Source organism: Lucilia sericata, unplaced genomic scaffold, assembly GCF_015586225.1.
Source record: "Lucilia sericata isolate MDLA Ls3-8-SP2 unplaced genomic scaffold, ASM1558622v1 Contig000041F_arrow, whole genome shotgun sequence".
Classification (NCBI taxonomy): Eukaryota; Metazoa; Arthropoda; class Insecta; order Diptera; family Calliphoridae; genus Lucilia; species Lucilia sericata.
In genome coordinates this window covers 384,135-407,103 of record NW_023994079.1, presented here as the reverse complement: position 1 = coordinate 407,103, position 22,969 = coordinate 384,135, and the positions used below count along the sequence as shown (strand labels likewise).

Below are 22,969 nucleotides of genomic sequence, written 5' to 3'. Positions count from 1 at the left end.
AGGTGACCATATCCACATTTTTAAACGTATTATCTTTTGAGAACTCAAATTTAAATTATTTCCATATTAATATTTCAATTAAGATTTTAAAATTTTGTAAAAAAAAATTTTAGATTTTAACAAAAAAAATTTGTTCCTTGGAATATATATAGTAAATTTTGGAAATTTTCAAAAGGCTTAATGATATTTGGAGTTTTCTTTAATTTAACAAACAGCAGGATTTTAAAAATTTCGAAACGTTTGGATTTTATAAATAAAAAAAATCACAAATCAAATAGTTTTCAGTCTTATTTATACAGATATGGTCAAAATTTTGGTCTTCCCTTAATGGGAAGACTCGAATACGATACACAAATTATGATTGTAACAGCTGCACTATTCAAGAGCACGGCCTCCAAATAAAGAATATTGCCAGTTGATGACAAAACGGAATTGCTTTCACTATATTCTGACTTAATGTCTTTTATAGGAAGATGTATTAAAATCCTAAAATAATTGCAAATTATAAACAACAAAACTCACTAAATATCATACAATTATCCTTACCTTAATAGCAATAATAAAATGTCCAATATATTCCTGGTGTCTCCTTATTCTATCCTTCTACTTCTATTTAGTTCAAACAAATTTTTCCAAATGAGGAAAATTTAAAAATTTTCTCAGACAAAAATTAGGAAACAAAATTCATGGCCAATTACGAACCAAATAAAAAAAAATATACTTAATAAATAACAAACAATATTTTTTTTCTATCATTACAATTTTCCTACACTCAACGAAATTTTCATAAAGAAATAATATCACTGAAATAATATTGATAAGAAAATAGTGCTACAGTTCAGTTGTCACCCTCACAAAACAGATGAAAAGTAAAGCATGCTGCTGAATTTCATCTGAAAAAGGTGGCAAGAATTCTCCTCAAATATTCAAATTCCATAAGAAATTATACCCATATATCCTTAATATGGTAAACTGCAGTATAACCGCCATTTACGTCCTCAAGCTCATAATGCACATTGCCAATTCGCTTCCTCACAATCGCCTTAACACCAGTAGGTGCTAATTTGGCATTAAAGTTGTTAGCCAATGAGCTTTGAACAAAATTGCGGCGTATTACCGTTTTTCCGATATTAAACTCCCGTTTCCGCAATCTTAAATTGTATGACTTCACGTTTCTGTCATAAGCCTCCTCAATCTTTGTCCGAATAGAGTCACGTAACAATGTAAAGTTGTCCTGTCTTTCAAGTTCATTGTCCGTTTCCTCTAAAAGGTTTAATTTCCGTAAAATTTTGTAGTCCTGTCCATGAGTTATCATTGTCTGTCCGAATAAAAGTTCGTAAGGAGTCCGACCTGTTGTCTGATTGATGCTACTGAAGATGGCACAATTAATACTTGGTAAATAAGTATCCCATTGGCGTTGATCGTTGCGAATATATGATCTCAAGGCCTCGTTTATGGACCGATTGACCCTCTCGCTCGCTTTCGATTGGGGACTATGAACAGATGTGAACTGATGTTCAATACCAAATTGGTCCAAGAGCTTTTTAAATTCAGAAGATCTAAATTGACTTCTATTGTCAGATATAATTATCTCTGGGACACCAAAACAAGTGAATATTTCGTTCTTAAGGTACTCGATAATGGGCTTAGTTAAACATTTTCTTTAAAAATGTAAATTTACTGAAATGATCTAAAATTATAAAAATTCCTATGTTGCCATTTTTCGTGCGTGGGAAAGGTCCTATCAGATCTATATATAAACGTTGGAGAGGCCTTACAGCTTCCACCATTGAACCCATAGGTGGCTTGAGTGTAGATGTTGGGGCTTTAGAGGTTTTACATAATGTACAATTCAAAACATATTCTTTAACATCGGCTACTAATTTAGGCCAGTAGAAAAATTGTCGTATTCTTTGAACAGTCTTGGCAATACTACCATTAGCTGCGTTCGGAAAGTCATGCGATGCAAAAATAACATCTTTACGTAGTTCGTCCGGTACATAAAGTTTCCAACTATCCGATTCATCAAGGTTACCTGTTGTAAAATGAGTCCTTTTATATATAAATTTGCCTATAATTTTGAAATTGGGTAATTCTGATTCCGAATATTCATTCCTCAACCGAGTATATTCAGGAGAGTCAAGTGCATTGGAGTTTAAATCAATGGAAGGCAATGTTTGTAACTCTAATTCAGCTACAGTTGTATCGTCATCAAAGGCACGTGACAAGGCATCCGGAAAAACGTTATCTTTACCCTTTCGATGCTCTATGGTAAAGTCGAACCCTTGTAATTTCAATGCCCACCTGGCCAATCGTCCCGATAGGTCTTTCTGCCTCATAAGCCACTTTAAACTGGCATTGTCGGTAATAACTTTAAACTCGAGGCCTTCAATATACGCCCTAAATTTCCTAATAGCCAAAATTACCGCCAAACATTCCAGTTCCGTGATGGAATAATTTCTCTGAGCTTTGTTAAGCTTTTGCGACATGAAAGCTATTGGCTTTTCGTTTCCCTTGTCGTCAAGTTGAGCTAAAACTGCTCCTACACCAACAGTGCTGGCATCGCATTGGATGATGAATGGTTTGTCAAAGTTTGCATGTACCAAAATGGGTGCAATAGTCAACTTCTCCCTAATGGTCTCGAAGGACTTTTGAGCATCAGACGAGCATGCAAATATTTTGCTTTTCGACAAGAGTTCCGTCATAGGAAACGTTATTGTGGCATAGTCATCGATAAATCGACGATACCAACCCGCCATACCAAGAAACTGGCGGAGTTGTCGGACACTTTTAGGCACCGGAAATTGAGAAATGGCATTTACTTTTCCTGGATCAACCTTCAATGACCCTTCTCCCACAATATAACCAAGGTACTGAACTTGGCGAAGACAGAAACTACTTTTCTTGACGTTAATTGTCAAGTTAGCCTTCCGAAGTTGTGTCGCCACCTCCTTTAAATGTCCCAAGTGTTCGTCAAAGTCTTTTGATATTATCAGTAAGTCGTCTAGATAAACGAAAACGTTCGTCTTTATGTTATACAGAATGACTTGGTCCATTAGTCTACACATTGTAGAATTGCACAATCCAAACGGCATTCTTGTAAATTGATACAATGGCCAATTAGGGATTGTGAAAGCAGTCTTTTGTCTTGAGGTTTCGTCCAATTTAATTTGCCAAAATGCATCTTTCAGATCCAATTTGGAAATATAGTAAATTGGAGGAAGCCTCCAAAATAAGTCCGTCTATGTTGGGAATGGGATTTAACTTTCGACTGTCCAAGCAAAAACGTACTTTTCCTGGTTTAACAATTAAAACCCCAGGAGATGACCAAGGAGATGACGGACATTCTTCGATAACGCCTAACTTCAACATACGATCTAACTCGACACATAACAATTTTTCGCTCGCTGGTGATATCGGGTAATAACGTTGTTTGATAGGAGTTGCGTCACCGGAATCTATATTATGTTCCAACAGTGTGGTACACCCTAGACCATCTGGGTCAGAGTTAGGAAAATAATCAACTATTTTCTGTAATTGTTGTTTTTGCAACAAAGTCAATGGGATTTTGTCCGGGTCGTCGTCAGAAACAATCTCATTCACGGAATTCATGGTGACAATCTGAATTCCAAATGTTTCCCAAAAATTCATTCCACAAATAACATTTTGAGTAATTGATGGAATCAATAAAAACTCAACTGATTTTCCTTGTCCATTATAACCAATACCAAGAACTACAGTTCCTAAACTACGCTGACGTTGACCGTCCGCAGTCCTAACAAACAAACAAACAAAATATAGTCCTTGGTTCTAGGCAGTCTATGAAACTATGACCAATGTTGTCACAATTCCAACATTTATTATTTCCTTTCACCAAACAAATTTCGCTACTGTCGTCTTCTAAAAAATTGTCATCAGGAATACTTTCATTCACCAAGACCTCTGAAACCTGAGTCTTTGGGAATCCACGTTCACGTCTATTCAAATTTGTCAATGACATGCCTTTAATAAATTTCTCATGCCTACGCACAGCACGTCTTAAATGAGTAACACGAGTGATTTCCAAATGTAGAATTTCGTGTCTAACTTCCGGTTTCAAATTGCGTTGTATCGTCTCATATAAATCATGTTCTGATAAGGGTGTTCGAAGTTTATCACACGGAACCATGATCGCATCATAAAATTCGTCAAAAGTCTCGTTGTGTCTTTGTTTTCGTCGAAGTATGTCGTCCCTAATGTCAAAGTCAGTTTTATCGTCTTTATACTGGCGTTTCATTGCACCACACAACTCGTCCCAGTCCATGTCCACACAATTCCAATGGAAACGCCAAAACCACTTCAAGGCCTTATCTTCGAAAAGAATATGAGCGTGTTCACACAATAGATCGAAATACCCCCTAAGATTGGCGTTAGTGAGTGTATTAATCCTATAGATGAATTCATCCACTGTAATCTCCGAAGGATTACCAGTGAAACGCACTCTCCAATTTCGGATTATATTCAAAACCCTTTCAGAGTTCCGATCGAAATGTCTGTCCATGTGCCTATTTTCGTTGTTCCGATGGTTTCTAGAGATATCGCTCCGATCATCTCGATTTTCATTGCGCTCCGTAGCTAGTCGTTCAGTCCGACTTAATATGTCCTGTTCTAATGGTCCTTGATTAGCTAACGTCAAATTTCTAAAACTGTAAACAATCATGTTCGAAATTTCAGTCCTAAATTCTTGTAATGAATTGTCAACAATACGACGAATATTTTCGTTGACAGTTTCCTGTTGATTAGCTTCCCTACGTGTTTGCATACGAGCATCACCACCAGTTGCCTGATCTAATGAAATGTTATCAGCATCTCAATCAACCTCAGCTGGTATATTTCCGGCACTACGAACCAGAGGCCAATCAAAATATGAAAATAAAATATGTTGTCTTTGACAGATTAATGAACGTCAGGTTAATATTTAGTACACTCAAGAAAATCTAAAGGTCAAATTCAGAAAACTGAATGAGTTTAAGAAAAACTACGTATAAATCACAAAGAGTTACAATAAAAGCAACTATGTTCAATAAAAATTTATAAAACAACGATACAAATTATCACTACTCGGTGAAGTTATTAAGTAGGGGTATACAGATAAAAAAATAAAAGTAACTAAGGAAATCAAAATAAAAGTAATATAAACGGACCAACAAATACCACAACTAAGAAGAAAAATAATAAGGAATAACTTATAACTGCTGGAAACCTTCGACCAAAATCAAAGAAATAATTCCAAAACAATAATAAGTCAAAATAAGAAATGTTAGGGATTGATTATCCGTTATAGGAAACTTACCGATTATAAATTAAGTTACTATAAGTCAATAACTCCGACAAAACCAAACTATGAAAATTTAATTTTGAAAAGAGAGAGAGTAAAGAGTGAAAGAGTAGAAAATTGTAAATCGGACAAATAATAAACAGAAATAGAACAGACAGGACGAAAGAGTCGAATGAGCATTGAACCGATAACTACCAGAACCACTTCTCTAATTCGAACCCAAGCCCTGATAGACTTCAGAGCCATTAAATGACAGACCGGGAATTGTATATCATAAAAACAATTAACAATTAGATCCACAGCGACAAATAATGAAAACAGAAAACAATTGATAACAAAAGGATACCTCATAAATTATAACCCACAAAAGATTCAGAGTCCTCAGTATCAAAAATCAAAATTGCACTAAAATTCTTAAATATTACGATAACTGAGGCCCCACGTTTGGCGCCAAAAATCTCTGTAACGATTTTAAAAGATTGGTGTAGTTGGTATGGGAAATATGCTACCTGTAATACGGCCGTGCTCGTCGGTGGGGTGAGTTTGTTCCCATAAAAAATATAATTGATTATAAAATGGGTTACCTAGACTTTAAATTAGGTAGCCATACACAAATATAATCCAAAAGGTATTCTAAAAGCAGTGGTAAATTGTTGGAGTGTAGCTTTCGATGTTGTTCGCTACACTTTTCCTAAGCCCACCCTCCATGCTGACTAAATTAAAGTTTGTTGTCAGCTCAAAAAAAAAAATATATAACAAAACAAAACCTTATCCTACATACCCCATACTCTTAACTTCACTTTTCGTAATAATGAAATCAAATTAAGAATTCATATTAAATTTACGATTTTATTCAAAGTAAAATTCGTTCGAATAATTTTAATTTTAAGTGTATTATATAATAGATAGTACAATCTAATCACCTAATATTAATTATAGGGAATATACATAAATATTGAAATTTTATAGTAATATGGATGTAGTTAAAAGAATATTAGAAAATTAGGGGGAGTTTTCCCGTTTTTCCTACCGAGCGCGACCCCGGGTGGCGGATAGGGGGTGCTGATGGACCATCTGTCCTCCCCCAGTTTTAGTTTGAATCAAGCTGAGGGAGGGCAGATTGTCCACCACCTGGGAATATTATATTCCCCGCGGACCAAAAACTGAAAAAAAAAAAACAACATGGAAAATAAAAATAAAAAGATGAAAGTTACGGTGCAGGGCCTAAATAACCCAGTACCGGCGGCAAGTGTTGACCCACTCGCGAGTCACGTGTCGTCGTCATCCTGCAATCGTGAGCAAAATACTTCTACGGAGGAGAGTACCTTGGCCTCCGTGGCGGACAATGCGTCAAGTGTACAGCATGCCATTAGCAAAAACATAGGGGTGAAAGAGAAGGATGTACTCGAGAGAGCTCTTATCTACCTCAGCCTTTAAATATAGGTGAGGGTTCCGACTCTGAATCCTCAGAAGATAATAACAACACCATTATAGCAAATCCCAAAAAGGATGAAGTAGGGCAAATGGTGAAACAGGTGAGTGATAGCATAGCTAAACTACCTATTACTAAGAAAAGACTCCAGATAGGAAGGAGGAAGCTGAAAAAGATGCTTCAGGAAATCATAGTTAGTAAATCCAACGACACTCCAAAGGAAAAATCGGACTCTCTCACAAGATCTGAGGCAAAGAGGATCAGGTCTCCCGAAGAGTTGACAACTGAGAATAAACCAAAGAAGAAAAAGAGCTCCCCGTCTTCTAATACACAGTCGAAGCCAAGCCATACTTTACTCAAAGGAACCTCAAGTCAGAATCCTGAGAGTAAGGGTGACAACGCCAAGATAGATATCCCGAAGACGACCACGTCGGCGAAATCAACCTCGAGGGTAAGGGTATCTCAAAAGAAGCCCCGAAAAGCGATAAAAGATAGGCTTGACAGTGGAAAAGGAAAAGAGCCGCCATCTTACGCCAAAGTTGCCAAAAGAAGACACCGGGACGATCTCTGTTATGCAGTTTACGATGCCGACAGGCAAAATTCCAATAGACCAACAGAGTAAGGTAGAAGATCTGAATAGAAAGCTTGAGCTGCGAGTTCAGAATGGGCGTGATGTTGATGAGGTTGGCATCTCACCAATGTGTGAGCACGCTAAAGAATTTGGTGGAAAGTATCCCTCCTCCCTTGGACTGGCAAAGAAGGGCGAGCTTCCGGTGCTCTTAAAGTCCACTGTCTATAAAAAAGGATGGGGCAGTAAACTGGCTAATGAATGTATACTGGAAATTCTTGGTGGTCAAAATGCTGAGCTGGCCGTGGAAAAGCGGGACTTCTTTTACTGGAAAGAAGAACCTGAGGGAACTTTATTTGTAATTGGTATCGACCAGAAATCTATGGCTAGTCTTGCCAAGAATAAAGGTAGGGCTTACTTCACCTCTATAGCTGTCATATTCAAAATTGGGAAGGTGCCGATTGGAAGGGCTGTTACAACAAGCCTCGAAAAGGACACTAAAATACCTAAGACCACAGCATCAGTAGCGAGGAAATTACCACTAATCCGCCAAAAGAAGGTGCAGCTGCCCTTTCCAAAATTGTGGAGGTGCCGATTGAAAGGGATGTCAAAACCGGCCCCGATAAGGACACTAAAACACCTAAAACGGTACCCAAAGCACCATTAGCAAGTACTGGTAATTTTGAGGAGTCAAATCCTAAAAGCGAGGAGGAAATCACTCACTCGCCAGAAGACAGAACAGCAGCGCTGCTCAAAATTGGAAAAGTGTCGATTAAAAAGACTGCTCTTCCTATGCCTGATAAGGACACCGCAGTGCCATCAATGGTACCCACTGCATCAATAGCCACTTCAGGTTACCCGGAGGCGTCAAATCCAACGAGCGGGGATGTGATCACTAGCTCGCTGGAAGTCAGTTTAAATGGATGACAATGATTGAAGTTATCCGAATAAGCCTCCATCGGAGCGAGACAGCTACCAACGCTTTGATGGCTAAAATTAACACAGGTAAGATACATATAGCTTTAATCCAGGAACCTTGGACGATTCGCAACAAAGTTTCTGGATTAAATCACGTAAATTTCCAACTTTTCTACGCTGATACAGGGTCTCGACCGAGAACTTATGTTTTCTCCTCTCAACAGGATTATCCACATCGGATGCAACGGTACTAAAGCAAGGTCGTGGCAACATATACCTTGCATCTGTTTACCTGCCTTTCGATTCTCCGACACTACCACCAACGTCGGAGCCGATGAAACTGGTCGAAGAGGCACAAAGGCAAAATAACAAAATTGTAATAGGTTGTGATGCCAACTCCCACCATGTAGCCTGGGGTAGTACAAACACCAATCGCAGGGGACAAGCCCTTATGGATTTCCTTAATACTAAAGACTTGATCACATCGAACTTAGGTAATAAAGCTACCTTCGTCAATAGAATCAGAGAACAAGTATTTGATATAACTATATGTTCAGAAGAGCTTATAAACGAAATTCAGGATTGGAGAGTTTCGGACGAGCACTCCTTTTCTGACCATCGGTACATAAGATTCAAAATACTACGGCCGCCACCAAAGCCGATAAAGTTTCGGAATAAGTCTAAAACTAATTGGACAATGTTCGGTTCCTTACTAAAGAACCGTTTATGTCAGAACACTTTTCAATGTCGAAATAAAGAGGACATAGACGCCAAAGTAGAAATGCTCACAAGTGCCTTGGTTGAATCGTTCGAGGACAGCTGCCCTCTGCGAGGGCGGAGATCTGCCCAGGAGAAACCCTGGGTAACCGGGGAGATCCGGAACCTTGGTAAGACTCTTCAAATTATTTAACCGGGCACGGTGTAAAAAGACCGCAGTATACTGGGATGAGTATCGTAGTAAACTTGGTGAATATAAAAAAATTGTTCGTAAAGCCAAACGAGACTCCTGGAAACTTTTCTGCGAACAGGTAGACAGCGTAAATGACGTATCGAAGATAAAAAAAATTCCTATCCAAAACTCATGTCCAACCAGAATCTATGGTCGATGATGCGGGCAGGAGGCTGGAGGATATGGAGGAGACAATGAAACTCCTAATGGACTCTCATTTTCCACCCGGTATATCGAATAACATAGATGAACCGATATTGGAGGAAGGGGAGGCTAACACGGAAATTGTAATTACATCTGATATGGTTAAAGGGGCAATCAAGAGCTTCGCTCCCTATAAAGCTGCAGGGCCGGATGGCATTTTCCCGGCACTTTTACAGATGGAGGCGGGACTGGTTTCCGTACATCTGTCTCAGATATTCACTGCATGCTTGAAATTCACATATACCCACATTAAATGGCAGGATGCAAGGGTAATATTTATACCTAAACCAGGGAAACATAGCTATTCGACACCTAAGTCTTCCTACTTAAAACCTTGGAACGGATAGTTGATAGTTTGGTGAAAAGCAGTATACCCGACAAAGACCTAAAATTTAAGCAGCATGCTTATGTAAAGGGACGATCGGTGGAAACCGCTTTAAACCAAGTTGTCCACTATATAGGTGCATCCTTTGATAGCAAACTGTATACACTGGCGGTTTGCATTGACATCGAAGGCGGCTTCAATAACGTGCACACTGATACTCTTATCCAGTCCCTAGACCAGTTTTATGTTGACCGGGTGCTCCGTAACTGGATCAACCACATGCTAAGGAACAGATAGATAAGCTGCAAGATGTACGATATAACTATCAGGAAAAAGGTATTTCGCGGTATACCACAGGGTGGCATTTTGTCACCTTTACTCTGGGTTACCACGATTAATAGCCTCCTAAGGACCCTAACTGAGAAAGGACTTAGACCTGTCTGCTCTGCAGACGATGTCGTAATACTTTTAAACGGAAAGGATCCAAATTACTTGTGTAGAAGAGCTGAGGTGGCTCTGAATACGGCCTTGAGCTGGGCTCAACCGAGAGGCCTCAATGTTAACCCGGCAAAAACGGAAATCTGTGTTTTCACAAGAAAGACAAAAATGTCTACGTATACTGAACCTTGCTTCCTGGGCAAGAAGATACCAGTGACGGACAAAGTTAAGTACTTAGGTGTAATCCTCGAAATTAAATGGAGACACCACATAGAGGATAGGATCAACAAGGCACATCGGTGCTGGGCGATATGTAGGAGAACTATAGGCATGAAATGGGGTCTTAGTCCTACTTTGACAAATTGGGTTTATAAAAGTGTAATTAGACCAATTCTAGCTTATGCTTCAATAATCTGGTGGACTGCTTTAGGCAAAAAGTGCCGAACGGCTCTTTACTTTAGGCGAACTGGCCAAAAGCAGTTATAGGACACGTCATCAATGTATACTGGACACATTGGAAGGTTATACACAATAATCGGACGTGCCTGATCGTATACCAGACACAGAATATGTCGGAAACTTTGAAACGCTGATCCGAGATAGAATGTCTTGGTCAAGCGGAACATTAGAGCAAATACCATTAGGAATCCGTTGATACACGGATGGCTCTAAATTGGGGTACAAAGTGGGGCTGGGTTTCTTTATTGAAGACCCAGAAACTGAAATATACCACCGTTTACCAAATCATAACACAAGCTTCCAGGCAGAAGTACGAGCAATAACGGAATGCGTAAATTGGATTTGAATAAATATGGCGCCCACAGCGCTTAATATATTTACCGATAGCCAGAAGGAAATTAGGGCTATATCAGGCGATGGAACTAAATCTAAGACCGTATTGGATTGTAAGAAAGCTTTAACTAAATACTCTCCCAGTGGTAAGGTTCACATCATATGGGTACCAGACCACTCGGGAGTAGTCGGTAACGAAAGGGCGAATGTAATAGCTTTAAAGGGAAGGGAGCTCGAGGCAGTTAACCTGACAAACGCAAAACCATTCGACGCAACGAAAGCTGAACTAAAAATATGGGTGAGAGAATCCCATAAGGCCTCTTTGAATAATGAAAAAGTGGGTAGAACCACGAAGATCCTATGGGGTGACACTGATGAGAGCAAGACGAAAAATCTCCTCAAAATGAGCAAGTCTGAAGTTAGTATGATGGTACGTATTCTGAGTGGACACACAGGACTACGAGCACATCTATGCAAAATTGGACGTGCGGATTCAGACGAATGTAGAGCGTGTGAAACTCTGGAGCACTTTCTTTGCCAGGCATTCGTCGAAGTTAAATCCATGTATCTTGGAAGTGATGTTATTCCTGACTTACACTGATTGGAAGATTCTTAGGAATTACGTTCAGGAAACTGAGTTTCTGAACACTGAAAAATAATTCATTCAGTTCCCTCTTTTTTTCATGATAAGGAGCGCACTACAGTCCCGATAGTGGCCTAGGTGTATTTCTTCGGATTTGATGTAATATAGATCCTCCTATCATCCTAACCTATAGGGGATAGGATTAATTATGAACCGATCCACTGTGGAAAAAATATACAAGCTTATACAATTTTCTTTAAGGGCTTTATAGTCCGATAATGGGATGCGAGTAGGATATCAAAAAAAAATATTTTTCAACTCAATAGTAAATTTGTATTTGGCACTTAATTTTCCCATATTTTTTTTAAATGGACGTTTTTGTTGTAATTTTTTTTGCTCAAAACAAAGCTTAGACCATTGCGTTTAAGTGCTTTGTGATTACTTAGTGGCATGCGAGTGGGATATATACATATATATAAAATATTTTAACTCCAAAAGCAAAGTTTTTGAGTTAAAATATATATTTTTTTCACATATGCCCCTTGCATTCCATTAAGTGACGACAAACGAAATGGCCCATTTTGAAAAAAAAGATGTATAAAAGTTAAAAAAGAATTTTTAAAAAAATTTAAAAAAAAATTGGAAAGAATGAAGAAATAGATTTCTTAAATCCTTTGGACAATTTTTGAAAAGTTAGACTCATTTTAATAAAACCCTGTATGACCAAAATGTGTTTGGGCTACTATCCCACAGTACTAACCTTGGCTCAAATTTCGTCCAAATTGCAAGACATCGATTTTTAAAGTTGGGTCACTTGACACGAAATTCCCAAAAAATATTTAAAAACCAAAAGATCGGTATTTCTAGGCGTGGCATAAAAATAATTTTTATATTTTAGGAAATACATATTATTATACTTCATCCAAATTGGAAGACATCTAGTTTTTAAGTTGGGTCACTTGACATGAAATTCCCCAAATATATAAAAACCAAAAGGGCGGTATTTCTGGCAAAAATATAATGTTTATATATTAGGAAATACATATTATTAACATATCTTTAATCCTAGCGGGTGACTGACACAACTTTTTTTGTCCATAGAGACCGACCCATTCTAATGTATAACCATCATCAAAGTATGTAAAAACGCGGTTTACACTTTTATTAGATTTATGATGAATTTTATAATCATGAATCGGGAGTTATATGCAAATTAAAATGATCTTCCTACTATTTTATTTGTCAACCTACAAATATTTTCCCAAAGTGAACACATTGTGAACTCTAAACTTGAAACATTGAAGTTCACACTGTACCACGTTAAAAAATGAGATTTAATTGAACTTATAATAGTTTTTTACGATTTCTTAGAAATTTCTGCCTAAAAACAAAAAATTCAATAGATTTTTATTTCATAATGTGCTTAAAATGAGTTTTGACGCATAGACAATTCAATACAAAAAGTGAAAATTTGTTTGCCCGGTGTTCACATTACAACAAATAATTTTGTAAAAGAATTGACGAATAAAACAGAAAAAAAAGATTTTGTTTGCAGGCAAAGAGGAACATAACAAAAGGAACAGTTAATGCGCAACCAAACCAAAAGCCAAAAATATAGGTGTTTACATTTATTAAAAAGATATATCATTGAATAATAACTTCTATTTATTCTAAAATTTCATTTAATATTGTTTTTCATAAAAAATTTACCACAAAAAATACAAATTATATTTCAATACCTTGTGTAAGTGAAGAAGAGACAGAGATGGTGGACCTGCACTTTCATGTTGTAGCTATTTAGTATAGTCAATGTAGCGAAAAACAATGATTTTTTGGAACGGTTTATAGCGATTTAAAAATTATTCGGTTAATCGAATAAAAGGAAACTGGATGTTTTTTATTAATATTATTTCTTTTTTACAATATTTTTCTTCCTATAACAAACACAATTATAATTTTCCACTTCTTTAAATTGAATATGTAAATTTTTTAAATTAAGTTTTCTCTCAAATATTAGAAATTATTTCTTTTCATGTGAAATCCTTTTCTATGTATATAAAGAAATTAAGTTAATTAATTTTATGTTTTTGAAATTTTTGTACTAGTGTATATTTATTGCTGATGAACTTATTTGAAATACTTAAGAAACACAACACTGTTCCTCAAAACTGGATGTAGAAGTAAAGGCGATATCATTATGTCTATTTTATAAAAACTAAAATAAAACTAGTCATTTTAGCGACTATTTGCATTTTTATATGAGGTGATAACCAAAGAATATAAAGAAATTAGGAATTGTCAGTTGGTACCTAAAGGAGTTGTCATTCGGAACCTAACTCTAAGAATGTATTGGTAGAATTTTTGTATAAGTATTGGAGCTCCAACCACTTTCACCTCTGTTTTCAATCATAAATAGTTGCATAAAATCGTACTTAAAAATTTTAGGAAAAATATATTACATTTAAATTTCTACTTTCGCAGATTTTTTAATTTGTTTTAGCTCACATCTGATTAGTAAATATTTAATTAATATATTTTCCGGACTTTAAATCTCTTTTATTTGAAAAAATTAAGGTTTTTTTTTATATTTTTTTATTTTCTATACCAAAATTTACAACTTCATTTTTTCAATCTTAATTTCAACACACAAAAATTAATTGTCAAAAAATTAAAAAAAATATTTGTTTTTCGTTTGTTAAAAATAAAAAGATTTCGGTTTGTTAAATACGGTAAAAGTGTGTAAAAAAAATTACAAAATTTTATAAGTGTGTTCAAAAATGTCTTGGAAGTCCTATTGTGAAAAAGTAAGTTCTCACAAGTGTGTTAAATTTACACAGAACTCGTCTGTGAAGAGAGGGAAATGTTATTGTTGTAAAACAATGTCATAGTCTAACTTCTTATTATTCTTTGGTGATGACACTCTTTTTTTTAACAAAGAACAGCTGTTATTTGACGCTGATTGATCAAATAATTATTTTGACAAAATGACGTAAATTATTTGACTTCTGGTGTTCACATTGATGAAACAATGAGAAAATATTTATTTCAGTCCTTTAATCAATTCTTTATATATAAGGGGCCCTATAAACGTAGGGCCTCATATACGGGAACTTATGAAGGATGAAGTATTTAAAATAAAGCTTAATGAAGTAGAAGATGACCATGTGTCGCATTTGTAGATGTTTGTCATTTTTTGGGGGAAAACAAAGAGCTGAAAACTATAAAGAATTGATTAAAGGACTGATCTCTGTATATCGACATTTAAATGAAATATGGCACTAAAACTTAATTTTTTGAGCTCGAACTTTTTCCTGAAATTCTTGGTGAAGTACAGTGTTGCCATATATTTTTTGAAGAAAACTTTTTATTTTTATAAAAAAAAACTTTTTTCAACAAAAAAAACTTCTTTTGTACTAAAATTAGAAAATACCCAAGAAAAATTAGTGAAAAAATGAGCAAATTGAGGAATTTTAAATAGCTTAATGATAATTGGTACAGAACTTTTCCTTAACATCAGTAGCAAGGAATTACTGGATATTGTGGTCTTAGACACCATAAATTTACACTTGAAATGTCATGATGAATCTATGTAGATTCTGTGTACTACAAGAGGAAACCTCTGAACTTTTGTAACTACCCGTCATTGGGAACTCGAAACACGAAGATTTTGTCTTACCCAGACCCAGATGATATCTTCAAACACTCACCGATTAATCCATTTATCTTCATGCGCGAATTTGGCCTAGTATGGTGAACCAATGGGCTGCACAAAATCTCTACAATATGGTCGAAGTGCATTGTGTCCTTAACGTCTATTCTAAGGGATTAAGGTCATCAACACCGGTCAATTTTTTTCAGTTTTTAGGAATATCTCGAATATTAATGGTATAAAATATTATTTTGTTAATGGTTAACATTGTTTTTTTATTTTAAACTTATTTATTGATTAAATAAAATAAAAACTGAAAAACTGTATAAATTTTCAAAAAACTTTTTTTATTGGAATAAAACTTGAAAACTTTTTTGAATCTCAAAAAACTTGCAAAAAAAGGGAAAACTTGACATATGGTAACACTGGTGAAGTATCAGATGAAAATTTCGAAGGGTTCGCCAAAAGATATTATAAAAAGGAAGAAGATACAACGAATAATGGTCAGGCATGCTTGCCGATTTTTGTTGGTTTATTAGCCGTGAAACATCAATTGTGTCAATTTAAAACATTATTGCGTAAGAAGTAGATAATATTTTTTTGTTATACTTTATACATTTTTAATTCATAACTGACTTCAGCCCTCATTAAAAGCCTTATTCTCAATATCACCCTGATGTTCTTTAGGTACCACAGTGGGGCAGAATGGAAATTTTTTGGAAATAAATCTGGCATTTCTAAACGGCTGATCCGATCGCGATAAAATTTGGCGTGAGCGTAGCCAAGGAGTATTCGAGTTTAAGTTTTGAAGATGAACCCTGCAGATCCCCCAGGGACGGCGCTGTGGCGGCTCAAAGTAGGGTACCTACGACATGTAAAATTTTTAAACTCGTGCCATTTTTTTTGTTTTTCACCCAAATACAAAGATTTTTATAAAACATGCTTGGACATACTACTTATCTCTTATAATATCCGAGTTATAGACATTTAAAAATTTAGTGATACAAAATTTACCATACCTTGGTCCGCCTTTTTTTGAATACCGGGCGTGATTTTGGACCAAATGGACTCAATTTTTTCTTGTTAGTTAGACAACAAAATTTCCAATAATATACAAAAAATTTCAGATCAATATCATTTACAGATCCAAAAATATACGTTTTTTAATTTAAAAATTCAAAAAATTTTAGATTTTTGCCGTGTTTTTGACAAAAATGTATCTTAACTCTTTTATTAATAAAATAAAATTTTCTTTAAGAACATATAACAATTTTATAGTTTTCTAAAAGGTATCTTTACGCAGAACGCTTTGGCGTAAAAAACTTGTCCTATTTTTTGAAAATGTTGCCACTGCGTCCTTCCGAATATGACCTATTTTTTATCAAAACTTCAACTTTGGGCGACATGTTCTAAAATCCCAAAGCTGGGATCAGAAAACTGAAAGCAGTTTTGGAAACCTCAATATGTTTTCTGTTTACTCCAAAAGTATTTTCCCAGCCCTGAAAGAAATGTGGACCCTATGGGCAAAAAAGTAAAAAATCCCATTTTTGGGATTTTCATTCCTATTTTTGGGAATTGCGGGATGCCCTTTGACCTTTTCAATTTTTTTTTGCATTTTCTTATTTGAAATGACAAATTTAACAAGCGTTGAAAATTTCATTGAGTTTTGTTCATAAATAAAGATTTTGTCATATATGACATATTTGTTTAATTTCTAAAACTATGATTTATATCAACATTTTAATAGGGTCGCAGATAGCTACAACAATTTAGTCCATATTTATCCCTTAATATCATTTTTTAGTTAGATATGGAAATTCTCGACCCTTTACAAAAAATTTCAAGCCAATATCTCAATTACATTCAAAAATATGTTCATTTAAACCTGTGTCCTTTAATTTCATCTTTTTCATATTTTAGTATTAAGTATGACAGAACATATTTAAATCTTATATTTACCTATTTTCTATTTGTTTGCTTATCCTTATAATTGAAAGGTCCTATTATGCTTAAATTTTCAAAAATTTATAATTATTTTTTACCTAAATTTTTTCGACTGATCATTTCGTTCTGTTTCGTTTATGATCATGTAGGTAAAAATATACAGGTAATGATAATTTCGATTCATTCACTAATAAGAAATATCAATGACTGAATTACAGGTTATAGTAATATAGTCCTAAATGTTAATAGGTAGGTTAACAGGAGCGCCTTGCCAGTCATACGAAGACTTATGTTCAAGGTCAAAAAAAAAGAGGGTCACACAAAAACTTTTTTCAATCTCAAATGAGGAAATTGCTGATACATTTAACGAAATGCTGAAAAATGAAAACCAACCTATGGATGTCGTACATATTGCAACTATTCTTCCTAATGCATCACCAAAACGACTTAAGCGAATTGTGGAAAGTATACCAACTCCAACATCATAATCAAGTTTTACTGAAGAGGAAACAATAGCGCTTATGTTGGAACTGGGTCTCAGTCGAAATAAGTACCAAATATTAAGGAAAGTTCTGCATGAAAAAGGACACAATATATTACCATCATACAAGGCGATCCAGGAAAAAAAACAAACTATCCAAACTACCATCACCTATTGCTGTTAATGATGTGGAAGCTTGTATTGATATATCATCTTTGCTCGAAAGCATCAAGAATTGTGTCAGACTTTTCAGAAGACCAACTAAGGAAAATTCATAACTGTGATGTTGTCTTAATGTGTAAGTGGGGATGTGACGGTTTATCAGCACTTCCAGAATACGAACAAGCTTGTGGAAGTCGGACATTGGAAAAGTCAGCAATGCCATAACAGAAACTTCTTCCTTCTGGAGATGCTCAATATGTAATGAGAAAAAGTCGCAATTCTCAAATATAAACAAAGGCAGAAATATTAATGAAGAAGTCCTGTCTTTCGGAATTTCACCACTTCATGCCAGAATACGATTTTTGGATTACTTTTTACACATAGCATACGACCTTAAATATAGAAGTGTGCCATAGAATCTTACTAAATCAACAAAAAATAATGAAGAATTGAAAGAACTGAGAGCTGCGGAAAAAAGCAGAATCCAAAAAGAATTTAAAGTTCAGATGGGATTAAACATCGATAAACTACTTCCAAGTTGCGGTAGTACAAATGACGGTAATAAGGCGAGAAGGTTTTTTCGTGATTTTGAAATTACTTCAAAAATAACTGGAATCGACAAGGAGACAAGGAGCTTCGAAGAGTTAACACTATTTTAATGGCACTGAATAGTAAACATAAATAAATAAATGGAAATCGATTTGGGGAATATACATCTGAAATTTCTAAATTACTTGTATCTCTGTATCCATGGAGGGAACTAACACCAACAGTACACAAAGTATTGTGTCATGGTCAAATAATAATTGAATCGAATATTCTTCCACTTGGAGAGTTAACAGAAGAAGCACAGGAAGCGAGGAATCGAGATTTTAAGCATGTTCAAGGCAATCACAGAATGAAGATATTTTTAATAGTTTACTTCTATCTTCTGATCCTGTTCTTTCAACTATGCGAAAAAGATGGATTTGTTATGAAACTCTATCATCTCAAAACAAGGAAGATTTAAAGGACTTATATTACCTTCAGGATATGTATACCGATATGACAGATTATTTTATAGAAAATAAGTAGTGTTAGGAATTAACTATATAAGTAGGTTGTAAGAATTAATTGTATTATGTTTAAGATAAACAGTTCAAATAAAAATAGCTATTATACTAACTGATGATATTGTATTAAATTGTGTTTTATGTTTCGGTGGGCGGGAAAGGTGGTTTGTGTGGGGTGATTTAGGTGTTGTTGTGCGTGGCTCATAATAAAATTATAATTTTTTATTGTATATACAATGTTATAGTCTTTAATAAAATAATTAACTAAATAATTTTTAAAAATTGTCCAAATATTTTATTCAACACCAAATGTATGTTCTGTCATACTTAATACTAAAATATGAAAAAGATGAAATTAAAGGACACAGGTTTAAATGAACATATTTTTGAATGTAATTGAGATATTGGCTTGAAATTTTTTGTAAAGGGTCGAGAATTTCCATATCTAACTAAAAAATGATATTAAGGGATAAATATGGACTAAATTGTTGTAGCTATCTGCGACCCTATTAAAATTTTGATATAAATCATAGTTTTAGAAATTAAACAAATATGTCATATATGACAAAATCTTTATTTATGAACAAAACTCAATGAAATTTTCAACGCTTGTTAAATTTGTCATTTCAAATAAGAAAATGCAAAAAAAAAACTGAAAAGGTCAAAGGGCATCCCGCAATTCCCAAAAATTGGAATGAAAATCCCAAAAATGGGATTTTTTACTTTTTTGCCCATAGGGTCCACATTTCTTTCAGGACTGGGAAAATACTTTTGGAGTAAATAGAAAACATATTGTGGTTTCCAAAACTGCTTTCAGTTTTCTGATCCCAGCTTTGGGATTTTAGAACATGTCGCCCAAAGTTGAAGTTTTGATAAAAAATAGGTCATATTCGGAAGGACGCAGTGGCAACATTTTCAAAAAATAGGACAAGTTTTTTACGCCAAAGCGTTCTGCGTAAAGATACCTTTTAGAAAACTATAAAATTGTTATATGTTCTTAAAGAAAATTTTATTTTATTAATAAAAGAGTTAAGATACATTTTTGTCAAAAACACGGCAAAAATCTAAAATTTTTTGAATTTTTAAATTAAAAAACGTATATTTTTGGATCTGTAAATGATATTGATCTGAAATTTTTTGTATATTATTGGAAAAAATTGGTCCAAATTACGCCCGGTATTCAAAAAAAAGGCGGACCAAGGTATGGTAAATTTTGTATCACTAAATTTTTAAATGCCTATAACTCGGATATTATAAGAGATAAGTAGTATGTCCAAGCATGTTTTTTCAAGATCTCGTCGAGCGCTTTCAGAAAATATAAAAATCTTTTGGGTGAAAAACAAAAAAATGGCACGAGTTTAAAAATTTTTCATCTTCAAAACTTAAACTCGAATACTCCTTGGCTACGCTCACGCCAAATTTTATCCCGATCGGATCAGCCGTTTAGAAATGCCAGATTTATTTCCAAAAAATTTCCATTCTGCCCCACTGTGGGTACTAATAACATCTATTAAGAAGCGTTGACAATTTTTCCGTAATAATTCTACTAACATATATGTAATTAAACAAGTTAGAGTGCTATATTCGGCTATGCCGAATCTTAAATACCCTCCACCTGCAATCTACTTTTTATTAAAACCCATTTAACTATCTAATTTTTAGATAACTTTGCAAAATTTTTGTTTCCGTATTGAGGGTACTAACATTTATGCATATGTCAAACTAATTTTAATTAGGTCGAGAAAAATGTGTATTAATAGGCCAGTTTGAAAACATTTCTATATCATGATTTATCTGTACACAGAACATACTCATTTTGAATTTTATCCGGATATAATCATTTAATTACGAGTTAAGTAGTATTAAGTGATTTTCAGAAGTATACCTTATATGGGATCTAAGACAACCTATGGGCCGATCCGGAAAAAAATTCCGTAGAATGATTTATATATACAAAATACACATTTATGTCGAACTTTATCTCGATAACTTTGATTGTCAATGTGTACTTTTCGGAAACGGTCCTTATATGGGAGTTGTGACCAATTATCGACCGATAAGGAAAAATTCCGTATAATGACTTATATGCCAAAAAAAATTCAAGTCGAATTTTACTACAATAGATGTATTAATTAATGAAATATGTGCGTTTACGCGATTTTCGGAAGTGGACTTTATATGTATAGGAGCTATGACCTTGCACAAAACATATTTGTGTCTAATTTTATCAAGATATCTTCATTTGATAATGAAATGAAGGTGACTTTATATAGGAGCTATTACCATATATGGACCAATCCGGAAAAAATTTGGTGGAATGATTTATATGCTCACAAAACATATTCAAGTTCTACTTTATCCCGATAGCTTTTTTATTCAAAGAAATATATGCGTTTAACTGATTTTCGTAAGTGGACCCTCTATGGGAGCATATCCGGAAAACATTTCGTAGAGTGATTTATATAAAGATAAAACATATTTGTGTCGAATTTTATCAAGATAACTTTTCTTGACAATGAAATATGTGCGTTTAAGTGATTTTCGGAAGTGGGACTTATATGGGAGCTATGACCAATAATGAACCGATCCGGGAAAAAAGTGGTAGAATGATTTATATGTACACAAAACATATTCAAGTCGAATTTTATCCTTATAGCTTTACCCCCTTATTCATAAACACAATTTTATTTTATAAATGATTTATAAATCAAATTTCGTATCGAAATTTTGTTTTATAAACCTTTTATAAAATAAAAAGTTGTTTATGAATAAGGGGGTTAGAATTTAATGAAATATCTGCGTTTGAGTGATTTTCGGAAGTGGACCTTATATGGGAGCTATGTCCAATTATGGGCATATCTGGAAAAAAATTCGTAGAGTGATTCATATAAAGACAAAACATATTTGTGACAAATTTTATCCCGATAGCTTTAGAATTCAATGAAATATATGCGTTTAAGTGATTTTCGGAAGTGGACCTTATATGGGAGCTATGTCCAATTATGGGCCTATGCAGAAAACATTTTAGTAGAGTGATTCATATTTAGACAAAACATATTTGTGTCGAGTTTTATCAAGATATATATGTGCTTTTAAATGATTTTCGGAAGTGGGCCTTATATGCGAGCTATGGCCAATAATGGACCGATCTGTAAAAAAATTTGTAGAATGATTTGTATGTACACAAAACATATTTTTATCAAATTTTATCCCGATAGCTTTATAATTCAATGTAATATATGCGTTTAACTGATTTTCGGAAGTGGACCTTAAATGGGAGTTATGACCAATTATGGGCCTATCCGGAAAAAAATTTCGTAGAGTGATTCATATTTAGACTAAACATATTTGTGTCGAATTTTATCAAGATAGCTTTATTTGACAATGAAATATGTGCTTTTAAATGATTTTCGGAAGTGGGCCTTATATGGGAGCTATGACCAATAATGGACCGATCTTCAAAAAATTTGGTAGAATGATTTGTATGTACACAAAACATATTCAACTCGAATTTTATCACAATAGCTTTATTTTTCGGAAGTGGACCTTATATGGGAGCTATGACCAATTGTGGACCGACTGAGATCTACGTTGATAGTATGATTTCTGTTCATATTATATTTGCATGTACAAAATTTTGTGTTGATACCGATGTATTTGAGGGAGTTATTAATGATAAACTAATTTTCGGGAATGTATACCTTTGTATGGGGGCTATGGGAAATATTGGATCAATTGTAAAGATTTTGCTTTAAAAAAATAATGTGTGACAAAATTCATCGAAATATCTTTGGTAGTTTCTGAGAAAACTTCAAAAGAATTAGGAAAAAACGTAATTTTTTTCGAGGTAGTCTGAAATTTTTACTCATAACTTTTTACGTTGTGAACCGATTTTGCTGATTTTCAATACCAAACTGCTTAGGATAATAATAAATATTTTGAGTGAATTTGGTTGATTTCCTTTGCTTAGTTTCAACGTGACATAGCTAAATCGACTCAGAATTTCATAAAGACCCAGAATATATATACTTTGTTGGGTCTTAGATGAATATTTCATGGTGTTACACACGGAACGACAAACTTATATATACCCTCTATCACCACTAATGGTGGAGGGTATAAAAAATTTACATGTAATGCATAATAGATTTCAAT

The 22,969-nt window shown here is 34.4% G+C and overlaps 1 protein-coding gene across 1 annotated transcript in view; it reads left to right on the top strand.

Moving 5' to 3' along the window:
* The window catches only part of LOC119613959 (stress-activated protein kinase JNK), a 335,264-nt gene that overhangs the window by 311,547 nt on the left and 748 nt on the right, over nt 1-22,969 (top strand). The gene's annotated exons all lie outside the window — the stretch shown is intronic.